The sequence below is a fragment of the Pseudochaenichthys georgianus genome, chromosome 8 (assembly GCF_902827115.2).
Source record: "Pseudochaenichthys georgianus chromosome 8, fPseGeo1.2, whole genome shotgun sequence".
NCBI classification, from domain to species: Eukaryota; Metazoa; Chordata; class Actinopteri; order Perciformes; family Channichthyidae; genus Pseudochaenichthys; species Pseudochaenichthys georgianus.
This window is the reverse complement of record NC_047510.2, coordinates 6,586,202-6,610,145: the sequence shown is the minus strand read 5'-3', so window position 1 is coordinate 6,610,145 and position 23,944 is coordinate 6,586,202. Positions and strand designations below refer to the sequence as shown.

Here is a 23,944-nt window from a genome sequence, read left to right as displayed (position 1 = left end):
GTTTAACTTTTGTCCAGTTTCTTAACAGATATGAGGAGCTGTGAGCTCTGTGTGCTAACAGCTAACGGCTGATGTTTCGAGACATGTTCCGCTGTTGGGTGCTGACCAATCACGAAGCGTCATTTCTTGACTGGCAGCAAAAACAACCAATCACAGCAGTGCTTCTTTGGCTGGCTCTGTCCAATCACAAACAAGAAGTTTTCTCCCTAGAAGGAATACCCTTTCCTTTAAATGTGAAATGCTGTGGCATTTCCTGAAATGCGGTGGTGTTTTCTAAAATGCTGTAGCGTTTTGTGAAATGCTGTGGTGTTTTGTGAAATAGAGTGGCGAAGTCACGCCCATCTACTTCCGGTCCATGGGACCTTATTTCGGAAAAATTATGTATTGAAGTCAATGGAGAGAAAACGTATCTTTCGATCCCGTTTGAATTGTGCCATGAATTACACATATGATGTTTGCCAATCTTAAAAAATAATTTCCATGTCAAAAAAGTCACAGTTTGTCATAAAACTGTTGAAATATAAGACTATGGAAAATACGCAACTAGAACGACTACAAATCCCAGAGTCGCGTAAGCGATGTCATAACTGATGTCACAATTGTGTTCCTCCACCAAAAAAGAGATAGCTAAGATAAGATAATTTTAACAAGATGCCTGTGTGCTTAGTACCAGGTTGTTATCATACCAGCAATGGGTCTTGCTCGTTCTTTCGCTTCCCGTCTGATGAAAGGACCAGGAGTGGCTGGATCAAGTTAGCTACCTACCTAGTAGCAAGCACGTTAGTTAGCATTACAGTCTTAGCCTTGTCATTTGTATTAGCCTTAACAGGAAGTAACATCAAGTAACCCAAAATGTTAAACAGTAAGAGTAGTAGTCATATTTCGTGAACCCTTTGAAGAGTACTGTCAGACCGGTGTGATCATTCTATAATACACCATTTAAGCCCGGGGGAGAAATGCTAACGCTACATTAGCATCGGCGATCTTTTCTACTTCATGCTTTCTGCACAAATGGTGGAGAAACTTGCTCTGGAGGGAACTTTGCAATTTTAGCCGACATTGTGCAGATTTACATGCACAAAAACCTATAGCACACCACAGGACAGGGCAAACCCAAAAAAGAATAATAGGGCCTGTTTAACATAATAAAAACATCTCAAAACCTGCTTTTTATATAACAAAGTGTTACTTTATTTTACATAGAGGAAGCTTTCCTCTGCAGGCTTGGCTCCAAGGGCCATTAGCTGGTGGAGAAGTGCTGCATCTGGGTTTAAAAGCGAAGAAAGCCTACACCGCAGCAGCAGGTTATTTCTTGTTTTTTATTCATCACTGCGCTGGCCTGCAGGGCTCTTATATCATGTTAGACTTGAGATGGAACAGATGAAAAATGAATAAAAAAAGACAGGGTTCCCGTACATTTCACATGGGTGGAGAGAGGAGTGTGTGGGTGGATGGGATGATGGGATGCAGAGAGGAAGAGGAGGAAGAAGAAGAATGTTTTTTTGTTTTTTTTAACGAGGGGTTCCTTCACTCCAGGGACACCTATCCGTCTGAACACGGGAGAAGAACAAGAGGAGCAAAAGGATTCAAAAAGTAAAACAATAAGAAGAGGGGGGTAGGGGGGTGGAGGAAGAATGGATGGAGGTCCAGATGATCTACACCCTTTCCTGAGAAAAGAGTAGTAAAAAAACAACAACAACAGTGTGATTATCTGTGTGTTGGATGCACACATGTATCATTAGGCATCATTACGCACAAATTACACACAGGAAGAAGGAGACAGATGCTGCTTGTTGGCACATTATTTTCTGTCTCCCCCCGCAATCTGCAGCCGGGGGGGGGAGGGAGAAGTGAGGGAGACTTAATCTAATACATGTGTAGTGTGATTAAAGCACCACTGTTGACATTTCAGATGAATGTGAGGCTCAGGGAAGAGGATATTAAACGCAGGGAATCGGAGAAAACGAGGCAGGAGAAGAGGCAGAGAAAGGGTTAAGAATTCCAAATCTATCACAGGGAGATCTCCCTCCCTCTCTCCCTCTCTCCCCCTCTCCCCCCCCCACCCTTCCTCTCTCACTGCTCGCTGCCTCTCTCTCTCCACCTGTTAGTGCGGACCTCTCACATCCACCTGTTTGTGTAGGAATCTGCTCCACTCCACATTCAAAGGTAAGGCATGTTTTATTGTCAGCTGGAGGGATTTCTGCTCTTTTACCGCTCTTCTTTTCCTCTTTTAAATCACTTGTCAGAGGAATTTGCTTTTATTTTATTTATATGTCTCCTCCTTTATCTCCGTTCTCGAATGTTATATGTGCAATTCAGCAGTGGGAAGTAGTTATTCTACTCAAATACTGCACATTGTAATGCACTTTACTTTTCAGTGCTTTTCCTGTTCATTTTATACTTCTGATTGGAAAAATTGACCAAAATTGTTTTCTCGTCTTAAAACCAAATGCTATGTTTGTTATCTTATCTTAATTTATAGATTCAGCATTTTTACAATTGCTTCAGGTATTTGGTTGTTTGTTTTGCCTTTATTATGTTGTATTTTATTGTCCTGATTGTGATATGCTTTTTCTCTTTTTTTGTGTGGTCATTTAGTCGGTTTTTGTCATTGTTGTGTTTGGTAAGTGTATTTTATTTGCGTCATAAAAACATCTAAAGGGGTTTATCCTGAGATAATACATGTCTGAATTTACTATATTCAGAGGCAAATTAAGTTCCTCCACTACAGTTAGGAAGCTGTCCTAAAAGTCCTAACAGTGGCTTTTAGTCATAAATCAGCTTAATTGTTACGTATTTCCGTATTCATTAAAATTATCTGTTTGGCTGATTATGTACAACTGTTGGTTGAGTGGGGCCATTTTCTCATAGAATATATGTAATACACAATATTTACAGGGCAAGGTTTCTTAAATAAAACTGATAGGCTTGCAAACAATCCAACTAGGACTGTTTAACCAGAGGAAAATACAATGTATTATGTATTGTGTATTATGTATTATAATGTAAAGATGTTGTAAAATGTTGTAATAAAAGTAAGTCAACAGTATAAACGTATTCCACTAGCATTGAACAGGTATACCAGGGGGCACGAGGAACAGAATAAGGAACACAGGTTGTACCTCAGGGAAAACAGACAGGAATATAGACGGGGAAAAAAGACAACAAACTGAAAAATATAGGAAGACAGGCCTATAGACCAATCACAGAGACAAGGCACTGCTGGAGGGGAGGGGGTTAAACACAGGGGCAGCAGGTAGACACAATCAGACTATCAGGCGGGAATATACAGGAAGTAAAACCCGACAAGACACAAGGAGAAAAGGCATTTCAAAAATAAAACAGGCAACAAAAACACAAAATCATGACAAGACCAGCTACTAAACTACTTGATAACGTGTTTACAGCTCGTGTTGCTGCCTTTAAAACCTATTAAGCCCGAGAGACCCCGGTACCGGGGTACTGCCGCAACATCTTGCAGGAAACAGTGTCTGAGGGCATGTTAATTTAATAAACTATGAATGTTTTATATCCATGTAACGGGAAGAAACTCATCTAACTGATCATTTTAATTAGTTTTTTTTTTTTTAAAAACACAATGCTAATGCTGAGCCTCCAAATTAGCAACGAGCGAAAAATGTTAACAGATGACTGCACCGAAATTCACTCACAAAACCTTATTATTTATCTTTGGTGCACATCCAACCCATCGTTTCACATCGTGAGGTGACACAGAATGACCTCATTATCACTCAATTATACGAACTTGCGGAGGTAATAACAAGAACAGACATCAAAACATGCGGCGCTAGGTAGCTAAAAACGCTAACATGGCTCACCTGTGTCGTAGTCTGGTCAAAAGTGGTCTTCAATGGCATTAAAACGATAAAACCGCTGCTGAAGTTAACCCATAGGTTAATCCAATGTGTCTGTGTCCCTTTGAAATGATTTCTGATAATCCATGAGCAATAAACCTGCTTTTCGGTTTTCAGATGTCAGAGCGAGAGATAGGTTCACTCTCATGCAAAACTGTGTGCACGAAGCCCCCACCTTTTTGTTTTACCATGTGTGTGAGTGGGGAGATTCCCCTTCGATTCTATTGGCTGTAAAGGTCAGAAAGAGATGTCAATCACCAAAATCGACCAATGGGTTCCAGAGAAACGGTAAAACCCCCATTTCCACCCAAATCACCTCAGAGGTGGAGGTTTTTTTTGCTAAACCTCTCTAAAAATGTCAAATGTCGCTTGTTTTGCATCAATCTTGATACAGGGTACTTATTATATGTTGTACTTTGGATTCCTAAAGCTTTTAGTCTACCTTACCATCATCCAAGGGTAGTTTTCACTATAAGTAAAACATTATTTTTGGACGGACACTATAATATACAGTTTTACATGTTCAATCTATCATTACTTTGAGAAAAAAGATTATTAATGTAACCCTTTTAGAAGGGAAGATATGGTCATTTGTTCTGGGAATGTCATTTTCGAGCCTGAGACCTGAAAAACAGGCTTGGGGCTTATCTGGTTAAGACACCAAAACAACAACCATAAAGAAAAAAGCAGTAACATCTTAGAGTGCATCAATAGTCTTTATATGAAAGTGAAAGTACAGAAGGACTTTCTGCTGAATGTCTTTATAGTACCAAAAGCTAAAGTATGTTGTGTTTATTTCTTACATTTGGGCATTTACACTTTGAAATTGACTACCTTTTTAAAGCCAGCCTTACAGTAAGTGGCGATTCAGTGAACTGCAGTCATTTATTTTGACTGTATAAAGTGGTATTTTCATATTTTTACAAATGTATAATTTGTTACATTCCACCACTAAATACTAATACAACATATTTAAAGATGATATATTAAACAATAATCAGGCAGAGGCATTTTAACATTGTCTTGTTGTTTATTGGTTTTCTGAACATCTGCCGGTACCATCAGCTCTGGGTCTCTGTATTGATTTATATGCAGCTGTTGCATGGTGTGAATTGTAATGCGCTGTTTTTGTGACTGGAGGGGTTTTTAAATCCCAGGAACAGAGAAAAGTTTGGCAGGAGAAGTAAATTAAATTCTATATTTTTTTCCCTGTGTTTTCTGCAACACCTGTGGTTATCCATTGAACCAAACAGAGCAGTGTGTGGTCTGTCAGCTCTCTGTGGACAATTACTGTTTATAACTAAACTAATTATCACCAACAACCTGTTCAATGTGTTGGTGCATGCTGAAATGCATGAGTAATATTAATCTTTATTCATGTAATACGTCTTCAACTAAAATGAAATCTTGAAGGAGTAGAAATCACTCACAGAATCCCTAAATCCCCCGTCAGATGGATTTTGCAGTATTATGGTGCAGGCGTCACCTAAATTAGGTTCGAAAAATGTATCTAATTATAAAGGTTACAGATATAATATCAATACTGTTATATTACAGATTGGGTAAAACTTATTTTAGGCATAAATGGCTGTTGTTTTCATGGATGTTGGGATATGAACAAATTGTGACTTGTAGTGTTACTTTTACTGATACCTCTCTCTGGAATACGGATGTAAATTTGAGCTCACTAGCTTTTTGACATCTTGAACTTAATGCTGATATTTATTAACATGCACTGTCCCTTTCAAATAAAGACATAGAAAACCTTCTAAATGACACATTGGGATTCATAAAGTGCACTTGTCAAAATGGCATCATCACGTGTTTTTGGTAAAGCTCGAAGGCTCCATGCGTATCGTATTGTATCGACCTGCCAGCATGCTGCAACAAGTGATGTCCTGACCAAGCCCCCAGGAAGTGAGTCAGGCCTTGATGCAAATGTGTTGAAGTGGACAAACGGTGGTACTACACTTGGTGTCAGTCCGTGACTTCATTTTACATATGGAAGAGAGATGTCTGTAAATCAGCAGATTTCTTGTTTACGTAGATAAACTACCTAGTATGAACCCTTCAAATAGCCCTTATTTAAATCATTAGGGTCTAAAATGTTGAGCCAAGACAGGCCGTGACGCAGTGGATTGGAGGCGGGGCTTCAGGAAAACGTAAGTGCAGTGCACATACTCTATGGACCCCAAGGATCCGATGGATTGCCGCATGAAGTATTTTCGTAAACTGACCTGGAAGTTAGCGTCAAAAATACAAAAAACAATGGGATTCCCCCCTTGGATTTCTGTAGACTGCAGAACATTTGCTTTGTAGCTAACGTTTATGATACATTCCATGTTTTTGTTCAGCAGGATAATCTCCATATTTTAAAACTACTTTGACATTTCGGACAGGTACTGTAAATGTAATTTGCAGAAATAAAAAGCTAATGTAATGTTATACACAAACTACATGCCGGTAGCATGGCTGCACATCAACACCGCTAAGCTAAAGGTGGATGGCGTTTAGTGGTTTATTTAGTCACTTGTTAGCAACCGTGGTTTTTATGACCCTTTGAAGCTTCGGACCTTCACGAGTATCTAATGTCGTAGAGCAAAATGTGAAGATCTCCTAAACTTGTTTTAATCACAGACCTTATTTCAGGCTTCTAACCACAAACACTTTCAAACAAACATTGAGACAACGAAACTGGAAGTGGAAAAATGCTAATAATTTTCCGGATCTTAGGACTCATTACAGCACCACTCTATACATCGTGTTGGTGCAGACCAACACTTTTCACTGTACAACTAACTTTAGGTTGATACATGTAATCCTTTCCAACCTTTCAGAGTTTTGCATAGAAGGGCATCAGTTTCTACGTGACACTCCGAGATACTAGCAATGCTACTATACCTGCCCCTTAAACATTTAATACAGACCTGACTTTACTGGTTTATTTCTCATGATGTTTGCGTAAAATGTAACCTAGGTCTGATGTCACCTCTTTAATTGTTTTATTTGTTTATGCCCTGCGAAATTTTGTGATGGATTTATCAAAGTCATCCAATCTTAGTGAGCACTGTACTAGACTGGTTTACAGCTCCTGTTTGTATCTGCATCTCTTGTATTTTTGCGAGTCACTAACTACTATATATTGCATTGTGAACCGAGGCGGAAAGGGACCCAGTCTAAATGCTGATGGGATCATTATTCTAAAGCCATTACATTGTACAATCAACATTAACTTGATAATGCTAATTTCAAGCAAAATATGATTTCTGGCCGCTTCGAGTAATATTCAAGTACTGGCACGATATGTGAGGATGTGATCCTTTAACCACTTCTCCTCACCCTTTCCTCACCCATCCCTCTCACAGCTGTCAGTCAGTGTTCAGAGGAAGAGGACTCACGGAGTAATGCAGAGAGAAACATGGAGACATGTCTGCAGACAGGAGAGATGACATTAAAGCGGGGAGACACAGAGAGAGGGGGGGAGACAAAGAGAAAGGATGAGATGAGTGAGTGTCAGGTGAGATAGACGGGGGGTGAGGATGCATTTCATGTCTTCATTAGCATACACAACACAGTGCTTTCCCATCAGCTTAACACTCCACTGCTGAATCTCACAGTAATCCCACAGAGACTGAACATCAGTCACTGGACGGAATCCGCGTTTCACTTTCAAGAGGGAGAATGTTCCCGCTGATAAACACTGCTGCATGAATTAAACATGAGCACAGCAATTCTACACCTGAAACACCCACTATAGATAAATGCACTCAATGAAGTGATGAATAATAATGATGATGAAAAGTTAGGAGACATATTGATAGAACATTCTAGTTATTGGTTTATTGAAAATACCTGTCCATCTTTGCTCCTACCTTCACCTATGGTCAAAGAACGGAGGGTGGCTGGGTGGAGGGTTAGGGTGAGGGTTTTAGTCCTCCAGGAAGGAGAATAAAGCTGCTTCTCCTTTAGTAGAAAGGAGCCAGTGGAGGTGTTTCGGGCACTTGGTATGGGTTCCCATACCCCGGATAAGCGGTAGAAGATAGATGGATGAATTTTTGGAAATCCTTTGGCGTGCAGTTGTGACGCGCCGAGTCTCCTTCAGCTTCATAAACGGACGCAAAGAGCTTTCAACTGATTGCAATGTATTCCCATTGGCGGTGGTATTTGACGCTCAGGGAAGCACCGCATCGGTCCATGTCGGCGGCAGTTAAAGGCAATGTGAGCGTCCATTCCCATTGGATAACAGAGGATTTTACACCCGGAAGTAAGTATTCTCCTTAACTGTCAATTAATTTTACAGTGATATCTGCACTACTCATCAACTCAAAAACACCAGATTATCCTTGTTAATTACACAACATTGATTGGTTTGAATTGTGTACAATGCTTTTGTATTTTCCCCATTCGATTCGGAGAAACTAATATTTTTTCGGAGTTTAAGATGGCCGAAAACACTACACTACCCAGAATCCTCAGCTATCGTTTGGGACTACACCATGTGCTTTGCTTGACAAACCCCGTGATTAGTCCTCAAGCTCTGTGATTGGATGTTGGAGTGGCAGTGAGCGAAGTTTACACCGAGCGTCAAACAGCACTTTGGAATGGAATGAAACCCATCGGAGGCACACTATCCCACACAGGAATCGAACGTGTCCTACCCCGCCCCCCCCCCCCCCCCCCTTAGGTCACAGGCTCATCCAACAGTGCAACACAATAAAACAGATAAACAGAAAAAAATAGTGCAAGTCAATACAAAAAGAAAAATAGTAAAATAGTAAAAGTGAAATAGTGCAATAAGAGTCTATACAAGTGATTGTAATATGATATATTAGATAAATCATTACTAAGTAGCAGCCGGTTGAATGTTATGGATGTTGTTTCAAAGTTCAGGTGTGCAATAGTCTTCTGGCCTGTGGGATGAAACTGTCCCTGAGTCTGGTGGTTTTAGTCCGGATGCTGCGTACCGCCTGCCAGACAGCAGCAGACAGAACAGTTTGTGGCTGGGGTGATGGGGGTCTTTTATAATCCTGAGGGCTTTCTTTAAGGTTAACCTGGTATTTTTGCTCCACTACATTTATTTCAGTTACTTTACATATTTGGATTAATGATGTGAAATATAAACAACCCTTAAATCAGACTTTATTTACACCTGAGTAAAATTCAGTGAAGGTGATTGTCAAGTGCCAACAATCAGGCGAGATATTTGGTAGTGGGTGCTTGAGAAGACTAAACATTTATCTGCAGATCTCTATAAAGTATATTCATTACTCGTTATTCTCTACTAATAGTTAATTAAAGACTGTATATAATTGCTATTTTGCACATCCCTTTCAAGATTTCAAGATTTTCTAAGGTTTATTGACATACACAACTACGGTGTAGTTATGCAATGAATGAAAAACTTGGGTTACAGGTTCCTCAACAGTGCATTACAAGACATCTATCAATATGTGTGTATACCTCCACCATTAAACTGTCATATTCTGCACATTTATTTTACTATCTACATACATCTTATAAGAGTATAATCATATGTATAATATCGGTTAAAATAAGTGCTTCAACATAGTTAACATTGCAGGAAAGTTGATTGTCAAGTTCCAAAACAAACCATGCAATATATTAGACTTTAAGTATTTTGTCAGGCTTAATATTTATCTGTAGATACCCCCAAAGCTTTTTTTTTTATTTAAAAGAAGACCTTGACCTAAAGTATTCTTTAATGTTTAAATAAAGCCTTATTAGTTTGTCTGTTTTGCACATCCTCCTATTAATATCTTTTTTAATATCAGGCACTAAACTGTTTTATTGTAGAGATCACTGAGAGTATTTTCTATTCAATATTTATATCATTGACCTTCTACTTTCCCACTATTTTGTATGTACTCTTAATATTTAAATGTTTTCATCAAATATAACACATTCAAAAGTGCTTTACAAAAATGAAAGACATTAGAAAAAGGCATTTTAAAACAGTCATTAAAAAGCAACACAATCTACCTGCATTGCAGTTAATCTAAACGTGTAATAACTTTTTTAACCAGTAGGTGGTTTGGGTTAAAAAACTGTCAAGTTTACAGTGTTAACAAAATAAAATATACTGCTGTTTCTGGTTTGGTTTACGACGGATATATTTTGTTATTGTTTTGATATTTGTAACACAAAAGCGATGGAAAAAACCCACAGCAACACCGAAAAGATGGTTTTAACATGACCCAGCGGTCTAGTAGTTAATACAATATATATATATAGTGTAATATATATATATATATAAAAGAATAATATCAAAACAAAATATTACTATTAACTTTATTGTGAAATTAAAACAGAACGGTAAAAGAATAGTTTCCGGTCTATTCTGAGGCCAGATCTCTGTAGATAAATAAAGAACTACGACAGATGTGTAATATTTAATGCAGCCGAACCATTTATTACAATGCATTCATGTGATGACTTTCAAAGAGTAAAGCAAGCACTGCTGAATAAAGTATGATTTTATCTTTTATGAAACGTTTTTTTTCATATAGAATGCAGTTGGAGGTCAACCAATCACAGAGCTTGAGGACTAATCACTGGGTTTGTGAGCAAAGCCGAACGATAGCTGAGCATTCTGGGTAGTGTAGTGTCTTCGGCCATCCTAAACTCTGAAAAAATCGAATCCGAATCGAAGGGGAAAAATACAAAAGTATTGTACACAATTTAAACCAATCAATGTTGTGTAATTAACAAGGATAATCTGGTGTTTTTGAGTTGATGAGTAGTGCAGATATCACTGTGTAAAATCAATCGACAGTAAGGGGAATACTTACTTCCAGGTGTAAAATCCTCCGTTATCCAATGGGAATGGACACTCACATTGCCTTTAACCTCTTCTACACCGCACCCCCAATACCGGGGGGGAAAACGCATCATCTGCAGGAAACAGCGTCTGAGGGCATCTTAATATTCAATAAACTATGAATGTTTTCTATCCATGTAATGGGAAGAAACTCAGCTAACTGATTTTTTTTTTTTTTTTTAAACCCACAAAGCTAGCACTGAGCCTATGAATTAGCCACGAGCGAAAAATGCTAACGGCGTGTGGCACAGAAACTCACTCATAACACCCTTATTACTTATCGTAGCTGCACGTCCAACTCATCAATCCGATCGTGAGATGACACAGAATCGATGGGTACATACATCATCATTACATTACATTGCATTTAGCTGACGCTTTTATCCAAAGCGACTTACAATAAGTACATTCGACCAGGAAGACACAACCTTGAAGAAAACAGAATCATATAAGTACATCAGGTTTCATAGAGCCAAGCATTTCAAGTGCTACTCAACTGGCTATAGATAAGCCAGTCCTTTATTAGTATATAAGTGCTGTGAAAGAAACTTCTGATCAGCAACGTGATGAAAGAATGGAAGACTGAAATCTGCTTAAATCATCCACTGAAGTTTATTGAGAGTCACGGCCGGGAGCGTTCACAAGATATCCACACAACTTTAATCATATAGAGATCCAGTCAACACTGAGGAATACACAGAAGCACAGCGCAAATCTACACAGAGAATATAGGAGTGGCCTATATTCGCGCACTTTCCATCCTAATCGATACCAGACATGTTAGAGACAAAGGACTGGTCTGTTAAAGCCATCTGCGCATTGGCCACACTTCCCCCACAGGAAGGCAGGGCCTCTTGACCTGTGCCCTGTTTAAATTACAAACAGGACACATAGGAAAACACTAAAATTCTCCCAGGCACAGATCTCATTAAAATATTTCTTTCACAGATCCTTCCTTTTATCAATTTATTGATAACCAATTAACATTAGTCTAAGAATATTTCAGTCACTACTTAAATCAAATAAAACGTCCTCAGAGTTGTGTGGGTTCCCATTACATTAATTACATCAAAAGCAGAATAAGATTGAAACAGTCAATCACAATGATTGATACAGACAACCACAATAGAAAAATCATCTCTCTTCAGTGTTTGATTTCTTTTGTCAAAAAGCACAATAATAACACACATGCAATACAAAAATATAATAGTAAAATATATGTTTCAAAAACAAGATCTTTTATCATTTATCACTCAGTTAATCTCATTAATCAAACACAAATTCAAAATCAGCTTACATCTTAAAGATTTACTTCAAGGCAATTACTTATTAAAACACAATTAGAATGTAGGATTATAAGAAATCCAATTGAGGTATAAAATCAGAATCATAAGGGATCCAGTTAAGATTCACAGTTAAGGTATAAATTCACAGTGATGAATCGATCAATCTGTAATCTGTAAAGGTACAGTGTCCTCAATCTTTAACATTACTTTACGTTTACTTCAATACACTTATTCAAGAGTAAGGCACTTTACTACATACATTTTATTCAAATACATTTGTTCAAAATCTGGCATTTTATTGTAACAACCCGAGGAAGGAAAAATCAAAAACATCTGTTCTTTATTCAAGGAAAATCAAAACATCTATTCTTTATTCTGAGTGTCAACTTTAATCAATTTATCAATCGCTGAAAGGGAGTACCCATGGTACAGGAACTGCCATGGAGACCCATGGGTCTGGGAGGTCAGCGTCGTACATCAACATTGTGTCATCTACAGTTGAATACCCCACTAGCCTCTGTGGGGCCTGGAGGGCAGTCTTGGCAACCCTGCGTATGGCTAATTTAACTACAGTGATCAAACAAATCACTAGGATTAGCACAACCAAGATAAACACTGCAACAGTAACAACACATTTAGCCAACCCCGCTCCCCAGGATCCAAGGGTTCCACTTAAATCCCCAAATGTAAACCCATGAGTTTCATGCAATTCCTTTATCCCGTTAGCCGTATCATGAATCATATCCATAACTTCCGGTGTGGCATCAGAGACAAAGGAACAGCACTCCGCACCAATTACTTTACATGTGCCCCCCTGGGCAGCTAAGAGGAGGTCCACCCCAGTGAGATGATAGTGAACTGTTCATGAACTTGTCATGAAAAGTTCATGAAATATCAGTGAACCATATTCATGAACAGCTCATGAACAGCTCATAAACAACTCATAACAAAGTTGATGAACTGTTCATGAAAGTGTCATGAACATTAAATGGCACTAGGGCAGTTCATGAACTACTCATGAAACTCCTGTGCTGGAATGGTTCATGAACAATTCATGAAATGGAGTTTTCAGTGAGTGTGTAGGGATATTCAGTTTTCAACCAAGAACATTTCAAGAATTGTTCATGAACATATCAAGAACTGTTCATAACAACTTCATGAACCATTCATGAACAGTTCATACCCAGTCACTGAATATAATTCAATGGCTGGCTATTAACTTGTCATTCATGTACATGAACTGTTCATGAACCATTGACTGTGGGTCAATTGGCAACCATAGAAAACAACAATTATGTCAATCACAATGGAACTTTACTCAAATTAACATACAAATATACATGTATACAGGTGGAGCACTACAATTAATCCTATCACTATTTGAAGCACAGTTCTTGACACTCAGCTGCACAAAAAATGTTGTTACGGGTCCCAAAAGCTTGGGTACCACAGTAACAATAAATTATTTCTGTAGAAAACAGAAAAGTGCAGCAGCAATAATTATACACAGGATCCAGTTGATCGTCTGGAATGCTTCTTATTCAAAATGCAAAGTACACAGTTACATTTAAATAGCTGAACTTTACAAACATCACATTTCTCCATTTAAGTTATCTGTCTGTCACAGTCAATTACTGTATCTCAAGGAGAAATTCAACTTAGTCAATATAAATTATTACATTACATTGCATTTAGCTGACGCTTTTATCCAAAGCGACTTACAATAAGTGCGTTCGACCAACAAAATACAAACTTGAAGAAAACAGAATCATATAAGTACATCAGGCTTCATAGAGCAAAAACATTTCAAGTGCTACTCAACTGGCTTTAGATAAACCAGTCCTTTATTAGTATATAAGTGCTTTGTTAATAGTTCTATTGCTCGAAGTGGAGTCGAAAGAGATGAGTTTTCAGTCTGCGCCGGAAGGTGTGTAAGCTGTCCTGATGTCAGCGGGGAGCTCATTCCACCATTTTGGAGCCAGGATAGCAAACCCACGTGTTTTTGCTGATGGGAACTTGGGTCCCCTTCTCAGCGAGGGTGCAGCGAGCCGTTTGGTTGATGCAGAGCGGAGTGCACGTGCTGGGGTGTACGGTTTAACCATGTCCTGGATGTAGAAAGGGCCAGATCCATTCGCAGCATGGTACGCAAGTACCATTGTCTTGAAGTGGATTCTAGCAGTTACCGGAAGCCAGTGGAGGGAGCGGAGGAGCGGCGTGGTGTGAGAACATTTAGGAAGGTTGAAGACCAGACGAGCCGCTGCATTCTGGATGAGCTGCAGAGGTCGGATGGCACATGCAGGTAGACCAGCCAGGAGGGAGTTGCAGTAGTTTAGGCGTGAGATGATGAGAGCCTGGACCAGAACCTGCGTCGCTTTCTGGGTCAGCTGGGGACGCATCCTCCTGATGTTGTAAAGCGTGTATCTGCAGCAGCGGGTTGTAGCAGCTATGTTTGCAGTGAAGGACAGGTTGTTATCTATAAACACATAACGTTATCAAATAATACTTTCTATCAATATATCTATCTTTACCAAATATAACATATTATGGAGATCACAAAAATACACTGTCAATGTTAATAAACAAAAAACACGGCAATGTGCCTGCAAGACTGCACTCAGGTAAACAAAACATATTACCCGTGCGCAGCAGCTAACCTGCCTGCGAGCCTTCGCTCAGGTCACATTTACCCAGGCGCGGCTGAAGCCCGCGAAAATGGCATCTATTGTTGCCGACAGTTTAGTATTTTTTAAATACCGTTACTATGTCAAACATGCTCAAAACCTTCTGACACACTCTCCTAAACATCTCCAACATCATATATAATTCACACAAGTTAACATCGATCATTTTCATCATGTACTGACCTGTAGAAAACAGAAAAGTGGAGCAGCAATAATTATACACAGGATCCGGTTGATCGTCTGGATTGCTTCTGAGGAGGGGGCGGAAGTGTCCCCCCTAAAATAACCCAGATGTAACCGCTCACCTGCCAAAGGTTCCACCTTGGCGCTACTTACTCGTACTGCTTCTCAAACAGTACAGATAAACCATAAAATGATATGAATGTCACCAAAATAAATACAGATAATGTTCAGTTTCAAATTCACTATTGTTTTGTTTTAAAATTAAAAGTTTTAAAAAAGAAAGAAATGTTCAAATAGTAGATGAATATTCAAGAGGTCTTTAAAAACATCACACTGATCATCAAAAGTTCATAAAATGCTCATGAATATTCCAAAATATTCTGAACTTGCCACAATCATCCAAAATTCAAGAAATGCTCATAGTCATGAAAAGTTCATGAAATGCTCATGCAAACTTTTTGGGGTTTTAATTATAATGTTGTGATTGGCTGGATCATGAACAGTTCATAAATTGCTCATAAAAGTCTGTCATGAGCAAAACAGGAACTTTATATGAATGAACAATGTTCATAAACATTTCATGAACTGCTCTCTAAAATGGTTCATGAGCATTTTAAGAATTTTGGTTCATGAACATGACAAGTGAACATATAATGAGTTGTTCATGAATGTTTCATGAGTGCTCATGAACAGCTCATAAAGTCATGAACTCCATCTCGCAGGGGTAGCGCCATGCGATTCTGTAGTGCTACTGTCCTAACTTCCTGCAATTCTTTATGTTCAGCTAACATTGCTGCTAACATACATATGATTTCCCACTACTTTGGATAATGCCATGATTTCCTGCTGACTAACATAAATGCCGTACCAAGGCAAAAATAGGCTCGCTATATGTTGTCCTTATGTAATGGACCTGCTGTTCCTGTGTAGAGAGGGAAGTATCGCTGCAATTTAATTTGCCTCTACTTTACGGATTAAAGGAATTAGGTAGGCTAGATAACAGGTGCCATAAAAAACGTCATACGGCACGCAGCCATAGGCCCGGTCGCCACAAACTAAGTAAACTCTCTGTGGGAGGGGAATTCTGGCTAATTGTACCCTCACTATGGTATTACAGTCGCTGTGTCCCACATCTGGAGAGGTGTGAGATCCTGCTTCATTCTGGAAACAGATGGACACATTCTTCCATTCATGTACTACAATTGGGGGAACATATATTGAACAGTCACGTGTAGGGGGATTGCCTAGGGGTATTGGTTGCGTACAATCATGTATTTTAACCTCAACGGAGTCCACTGTTCTGGAGCCAAACCAGGGTACCACTGTCACTAAAGCTTCAGCCAATAAAGATGCCATGTGCGGTTGTTTTGTGCATGTTGGACTTGTGGAATTAATCGAACAATTAGTTTGTACCAGAGCTAACTGTAATCTGTATTCAAAAGCTAGGTTAATGTATTTCTTCACATATATTAGTTTTAAAAACATCAATCGTTTGAAACCGTCAGGCAGCTAATTTTTATTTACTGTCTCAACAATGAGAGAGACCAGACCCTCGTACTGTAACGGTTTATCAGAGTTTGTTGGCAGTCTGGCAGTACTGCAACTTAGCCAGGGATGCTCTGTGTCCGCATTCAGAAAGTCTTTTCATGAGCAGAATGGAGTCGATGCGACATGCGTCCATGTTGGGAGAAGCTAACAACAGGTCATCTGCGTACTGAAGCAAGGTACTACCTCCTGTAAGGACCAAAGTGTCCAGATCTCTCTTAACCGCTGCAGCGTACACAGTAGGCGACTCTACATACCCCTGTGGGAGGCGCGTGTATGTGATTTGTTTACCTTTAAAAGTAAATGCAAACAGATACTGGCTGTCTGGATGCAGAGGAACAGAGAAAAATGCTGAACACAAATCAATTACTGTGTAACATTTTGAATCTGGCGGTAATGATGCAAGAATTGAATTAGTGTCAAGCACTATAGGAGCTGTCGGAATGACAATAGCGTTAATAGCTTGCAAATATTGGACAAAACGCCACTCATCAGGGCGATTGTGTTTAGGTATGGGCAGAATCGGAGTATTACACGGGCTGGACGTGTAGATTAATACGCCTTGATCGAGCAGAGATTGGATGACTCCTTCAATTCCCAAAATGGCTCTCTGGGGTAAATTGTACTGTCTGATAGCTGGCAATCTGGCATTGGCTTTAAGTGTGACTCTGTGTGGAGGGGCTGAACAAACAAACCCCACATGATTCTTGTGTTTAGCCCATAATGTGGCCGGAACCTCAGACAAATCTGATGGGGGTCCATATTGTGTGGGTGCAGGTGGCTGTAAATAAAGAAATGTGCTTTGAGGAGAGAAAGTTGCTCAGAGAGATACAGCATGTAATGTTCTTCTCCGAGGTTAATTAGATTATGTGTGTGTGTGTGTGTGTGTGTGTGTGTGTGTGTGTGTGTGTGTGTGTGTGTGTGTGTGTGTGAGAGGAGCTGTTGCAGCCTTCAGCAGAGCATGGCAGTGGGCTGCCATGGCCCCCACTTCCTCAGGTTCACTTCCTGAAGTGACCGCTAGTGTGAGGTGAGGGATCGTGTCTGCAGCATAAAGAGCCTGCTGTGTGGTTGTGAGCCTAACAGGCAATGCGCACCCCTGGGGTCCTAAAAATAGAAACTGCTCACATTCCAACTGATCTGAGCTGTTGCAAAAACCTCTTACTGATAGCGCATAGTCATCTGATGGGTTAAAAGCAGCTGTGCAGTGACAATTCAATACAGGCCGCATAAGGGACATTAAAGAAGCACACACAGGGGAAATGCTAGCAATTTTCTGAATTCCTGTTGTTGAGAAAACAGAAATCATGTTGAAATCTGGAAATGACCCACAATAAAGGTTGTCTTGAGATGATTGAATGAATTGGACAGCTTGATAGACTTTGCTGTCAGGAATAGTCAAAAACAATCCGTCTGGAGTGCAATGTATTGTTGCTTGTAATTTACAAAGCAAATCTCTGCCCATTAGATTAATAGGACTTCCATCTGAAATAATGAAAGAGTGTTGGACATGTGATCCTTCGATTGAAATATTAGTTTTCTCTGAAACGGGCTCGGACATAGGAATGCCAGAAACTCCAATTGTTGTAACAAAATTATTGGTTGCTTCACACACTTTTTCCTTCGTGCACACTGCTGATAATGTTGCTCCGCTGTCAATCAAAATGTCTACCGCCTTACCACTGAAATCAACGGGCATAATCGGATCTTCACGCGGGTTATTGGAAAGGCGAATTGTTGCTGCTTGAATGGGGAAATGCTATGAATCTGACCCTATTTCTTCATGATGGCACCTCTATCTTCTGTTAAATTGACTTTGCTGACCGTTTTGCCCCCGTTGGGCCTGCCTGTCGTATTGACTGTTAAGGGGAGGGGGAGGCAGTAATGCAGGGTGTTGGGGGGGCTGGGGGAGAGCAGGCAATATAATCCGTTCCACCACAGACGTGACACGGCATCAACTTTTTGGAATTTTTATTCTGCTGCTGTCTGCCCTTGTCTTGATAACCCTGTGATCTTCCCTGATTTTGATACTGCTGTGTGCGGTTTTGTCCCTGAAACTGCTGGGAGTTATCCGCACTCTGATAAGCCTGTGTATTTTGAGGCAACTTTTGCATCAGCTGGGCAATTCTGGGGGTCAGAAATATCTGATTTCTATGTAATGCGCGCATTGTGGCTATTGTGATTTTCCAGGTTCTAATTTGCCAGTCCGGGGTAGCCATCATGGTGGCCTGAGCTGTTTCAGGGATTAAATTATGTAACAAACTCTGTATGGCGAACAAATCATTGCCCTCCCTTTTAATGCCCGCATTATTATCCCACACTGTCATGAAACGCTGGAGAAATTCTGGGACAGTTTCTGTTGGGTTCTGTACGTAAGCCGTCACTAGCGAAAAATCTGTGTGAGTTTTGGCGCATGCTCTGATCGCAACAGCAGCTACAGTCTGGATCCACATATCACGCGTCTGTGTCGCAGGCCAGTCACCTGCAAGCGTACAGGCAGTCTTGTATGTTAGGATTATCAGCTGTTTAACATCATGAACTAGACAGTTATAAACTGAGCAGACATTAGTCAACCACGACAGATACTCATCTGGGCTTTTAGTGGGACTTGGAGTATGATTAGTGACATCCATGACCTCAGCGGGTGTCCAAGGCTTATAAACTGGAACATCTCCTATCAGGATTTTCGGTGCGGTCACAGCTTCAGCAGAATTATTATGCTGAGATATTTGCAGTCTTGTGATAATTCTATGCGGGACATAGTCCTTAAAACTGGTGCCGTATGGCGTGTTTGGATTTTGTAACATTTTCGTTGCGGAGCCAGAAGTCGGGGTGTGTAATGAGCTGCTATCTGGCATTTCGTCTCCACTGTCCGCTGCACTGTGTTCCTGCTGCTCACTTTCTTGTTGTCTATACTGTCCTGCCCGATATGTCAACCCATTTTGATTCATGATAGCTGCAGCTGACATTAATAGATCATCATCGGAGTTTCTTGCCCCAGAATTTCCTATCGCGGGAATTATTTGTGTACAGAGAGCTACAGCCTGCTTTTCCTCCAGCAGCCCAACGTCTGTTGAAATGGAAATTAGCTGAGCCGTGCTGGGAGATTTCCCTTGTCTTTTCAGCCAATCGTACATAACTGATTTCGCAATGGCTGCAACGTCCTTTCCGTGTCTTTCTTTAATTCTGGACATGTTCTCTGATTTGACATCAAAAGCAGCCTCTAGGCTAAGCAAATGACAACTAGCTGCGCATTTAGAAACTCGATCAATCAAAGCTTTGAGTTCAATGGAGCCTCGCTCGGTGCCAACTGATTTTTCATTTTTTCGCTCATCATAACCTCTGTTTTCTGCAATAGTCATCCAAGCTTTAACACATTCCTTCATGTACGTTACATCCCAGGAGCAATTCGCCTCATGTTCAATTCATTTGAATGCCTGCCACAACACGGCCATGTCAAAAGTGCCCGTTAACGGCCAATCAAACAGAATCTTTCCTTTCTGACTATTCTGTTGTGAATGTTCACAAAGTAACGAGGTGAACGGCATAACTTTAGTCCAATCCAAGCTTCTTCCAACAATTCCAGACGGCATATTAGGGGAAAACATGTGCGTGTAATGGCTGTCTGTAATAGGATTTTTTGTAAGTGTGTTGGTGCGTGAATTATTTGTCCTCTTACCAACCGAATCGTTTGTGGAGACAGTATTACCCATGTTTAACGGTTAGTACAATAAAACAAACACTGCAATTAGACAAACAAACATAAACTCTCAACAACCATCAGCGTGACAAAAACTCTTCCAGCTTAGTTTTAATCCGAATTAGGGAGACTTTCAGAGGGGGTTAGAGAAATATCTGTTTAATTATGAGTGCCTTCTTTACTCATAATCTTGTATTCAGCAATCCATATATGACATTCTCACGCCACGTTTAACCACTTTCTTTTGTTCAAAAATGGCAATAATCGCGGAAATAATGACTATTTAGTACTGTTCCAACTGTTGAAGAGCAATAACTAATTTTATTCTCAAATCAACAACCACTATGCTTATTTTAGTGGTACTTTGTTTTTTTTTTCGTCCAAAAGCATAGACTTTAATTTTTTCTCACCCTTTCTTCCCAAAAACACAACAGCTAAATTCAGCAATTCATATATGACATTCTCACGCCACGTTCAACCACTTTCTTTAGTTATAAAATGGCAATAATCGCGGAAATAATGCCTATGTGCTATTCCTCTGTTTGTCTGCATGCGCCTCTCCACAGGGGGGGGAGAGTTGGCAACTCAGCAGACATGCTGTTGATTTAAGGAGTTTACCCTCTGAAATCTCCCGAATTTGGCGATTTGTTTCAATACAAATCTATGACATTGCTTCTAATGCAGAAGCTCCACTTTACTGATGCTCTCTTTCAAGGTCTCTCCGAATATTTGATGTGTGTAATTGTCCGGTGATTTAATTCCGAGAATCACACACAGAGGAAATCGATGAAAGTCGATATTCCGAGGTTATTTATTAGCCCCAAATATTCTCATTGTTTTTACATGGGCCGTGTTTGCTCTGTAAGCACATGCTACAGCAACAACCACGGGGTAAATCGGCCAGGACAACGTCCCCTTTTGACACCGATTCCCGAGGTTATGATTAATCCTCCGAATGTAAATGAGTAGATAAACCACATTTTTTTTGCATCAGCTCAAGCCAATCTCAAAATAGAAATTTACTTACCAGCCTCTGAAGATATTTTGGTATCCTGTCGTGACGCCAATGTGTGAAAGAAACTTCTGATCAGCAACGTGATGAAAGAATGGAAGACTGAAATCTGCATAAATCATCCACTGAAGTTTATTGAGAGTCACGGCCGGGAGCGTTCACAAGATATCCACACAACTTTCATCATATAGAGATCCAGTCAACACTGAGGAATACACAGAAGCACAGCGCAAATCTACACAGAGAATATAGGAGTGGCCTATATTCGCGCGCTTTCCATCCTAATCAGTACCAGACATGTTAGAGACAAAGGACTGGTCTGTTAAAGCCATCTGCGCATTGGCCACACTTCCCCCACAGGAAGGCAGGGCCTCTTGACCTGTGCCCTGTTTAAATTACAAACAGGACACATAGGAAAACACTAAAATTCTCCCAGGCACAGATCTCATTAAAATATTTCTTTCACAAGTGCTCTGTTAGCAGTTCTTTGTTAGTAATTCTATCGCTCGAGGTGGAGTCGAAATAGATGAGTTTTCAGTCTGCGCCGGAAGATGTGCAGGCTTTCTGCTGTCCTGATGTCAATGGGGAGCTCATTCCACCATTTTGGAGCCAGGATAGCAAACCCACGTGTTTTTGCTGATGGGAACTTGGGTCCCCCTCGCAGCGAGGGTGCAGCGAGTCATTTGGCTGATGCAGAGCGTAGTGCACGCGCTGGGGTGTACAGTTTAACCATGTCCTGGATGTAGGAAGGGCCAGATCCATTCGCAGCATGGTATGCAAGTACCAGTGTCTTGAAGTTAATTCTAGCAGTTACCGGAAGCCAGTGAAGGGAGCGGAGGAGCGGAGTGGTGTGGGAAAATGTAGGAAGGTTGAAGACCAGACGAGCCGCTGCATTCTGGATGAGCTGCAGAGGTCGGATGGCACATGCAGGTAGACCAGCCAGGAGGGAGTTGCAGTAGTCTAGGCGTGAGATGACGAGAGCCTGGACCAGAACCTGCGTCGCTTTCTGGGTCAGCTGGGGACGTATCTTCCTGATGTTGTAAAGCGTGTATCTGCAGCAACGGGTTGTAGCAGCGATGTTTGCAGTGAAGGACAGGTTGTTATCTAGGATCACACCCAGATTCCTTGCAGTCTGGGTCGGGGAAACAACAGAGGTGCCGATGTTGATAGTCAGGTCAAGAGTGGGACAATCTTGCAGTTCAGTCTTGTCAAGGTTGAGCTTGAGGTGATGAGCGGACATCCACTGAGAGATGTCAGCTAGACAAGCAGAGATGCGTGCGACTACCTGGGTCTCTGAGCGGGGAAAGGACAGAATTAATTGGGTGTCGTCAGCGTAGCAGTGGTATGAAAAACCATGCGGGCTAATGACAGATCCGAGCGAGTTTGTGTACAGGGAGAAGAGGAGGGGACCAAGAACAGAGCCCTGAGGGACCCCTGTAGTTAATTGACAAGGGTCGGACTCGGAACCTCTCCAAGTTACCCTTTAGGTACGGTCTTTGAGGTATGAGGTGAGGAGGGAAAGTTCAGAGCCTGAAACTCCAAGTTCTTGGAGAGTGCGAAGGAGCATCTGATGGTTCACCGTGTCGAATGCAGCAGACAGGTCCAAAAGGATGATGACAGAGGAGAGGGATGCTGCTTTGGCAGTGTGCAGTTCCTCAGTGACAGCAATGAGAGCAGTTTCTGTGGAGTGACCTGCCTTGAAACCAGACTGGTGCGGATCCAGAAGGTTGTACTGATGGAGATAACAGGAGAGACAGCGCGTTCAAGTGTTTTAGACAGGAACGGGAGTAGAGAGACAGGCCTGTAGTTTATAACATCAGACGGGTTGAGAGTGGGTTTCTTTAGGAGAGGGTTTACTCTTGCCTCCTTGAGACTGTTTGGAAAGTGACCAGAAGTTAGAGAAGTGTTGATGAAATGGGTGAGAAACGGTAGAATATCAGGAGCGATAGTCTGAAGGAGGTTTGAAGGGATAGGGTCCAGAGGACAGGTGGTAGGGCGGGCAGAGGTAATGATGGTAAGAACCTCACTTGGCGAGAGAGGGGAAAATGAGGTTAGTGTGCGGGTGGAAGGAGGGTCTGGTGACCCAGCGGTGAGTAAAGGTGAGTCAGAAAAAGAAGAGCGAATATCATCAACCTTTTTTTCAAAGTGGTTAACAAAGTCGCTTGACAGAAGGGAGGAGGGGAAGGGGCTTTGGGAGGGTCCAAGAGGGTGGAGAAGATGGAAAATAGTTTTTTGGAATTGGAATAGGAAGATTGGATCTTATCTTGAAAGAAAGTGCTTTTTGCCTGAGAGATCGAAGCAGAGAAAGAGGAGAGGAGAGCCTGATAGGTTAGGAGGTCGTTGCAGTGTTTGGATTTCCACCGTTTCCGCTCTGCTGCCCTAAGGACGGTCATCACTACATGATAACAACTCGCGAAGATATTAACATGAACAGACATCAAAACATGTGACCTAACCTCCTCTAGGGGGGTCCAGGGGCATGCTCCCCTTGGGAGGATTATTTATTTTTTAATATTGAAGTTAAAAGCATCAATCTGGTGCACTTTGAGAGCAAAGTTAAGAGTTCTATGGATACATCTCTCAACATCCATATGAAACAGAACTGTAAGCAGATTTTTTTTTTCTTTATGGATATTTTACAAATCACTCCCCTTTTAAACTGTATTCTTGTTTATTAATAACCAATTTTTTTTACAGTCATATAGTATTTCATACTACTCTTATTTTGTTTATAACTATAATAATCATATAAAGGTGTGCCTTTACCTCACTGAGCTGAGTTTATCAGCAGGCTTGGATTATCGTCATTTTAGGGGCAAGGCCATTT

The 23,944-nt window shown here is 40.8% G+C and overlaps 1 protein-coding gene across 2 annotated transcripts in view; it reads left to right on the top strand.

Annotated features, from left to right (window-relative positions):
* Positions 1-2,077: 2,077 nt before the first annotated feature.
* The window catches only part of doc2a (double C2-like domains, alpha), a 171,943-nt gene continuing 150,076 nt past the window's right edge, over positions 2,078-23,944 (top strand). Inside the window, exon 1 of one of the 2 annotated variants that reach the window (XM_034089111.2) lies at positions 2,078-2,166. The gene's annotated coding sequence lies outside the window, so the exon portion shown is untranslated. Of the gene's footprint in view, positions 2,167-2,426; positions 2,509-23,944 lie in introns of those variants that run through there. The other variant, XM_071203940.1, reaches the window with a different exon arrangement.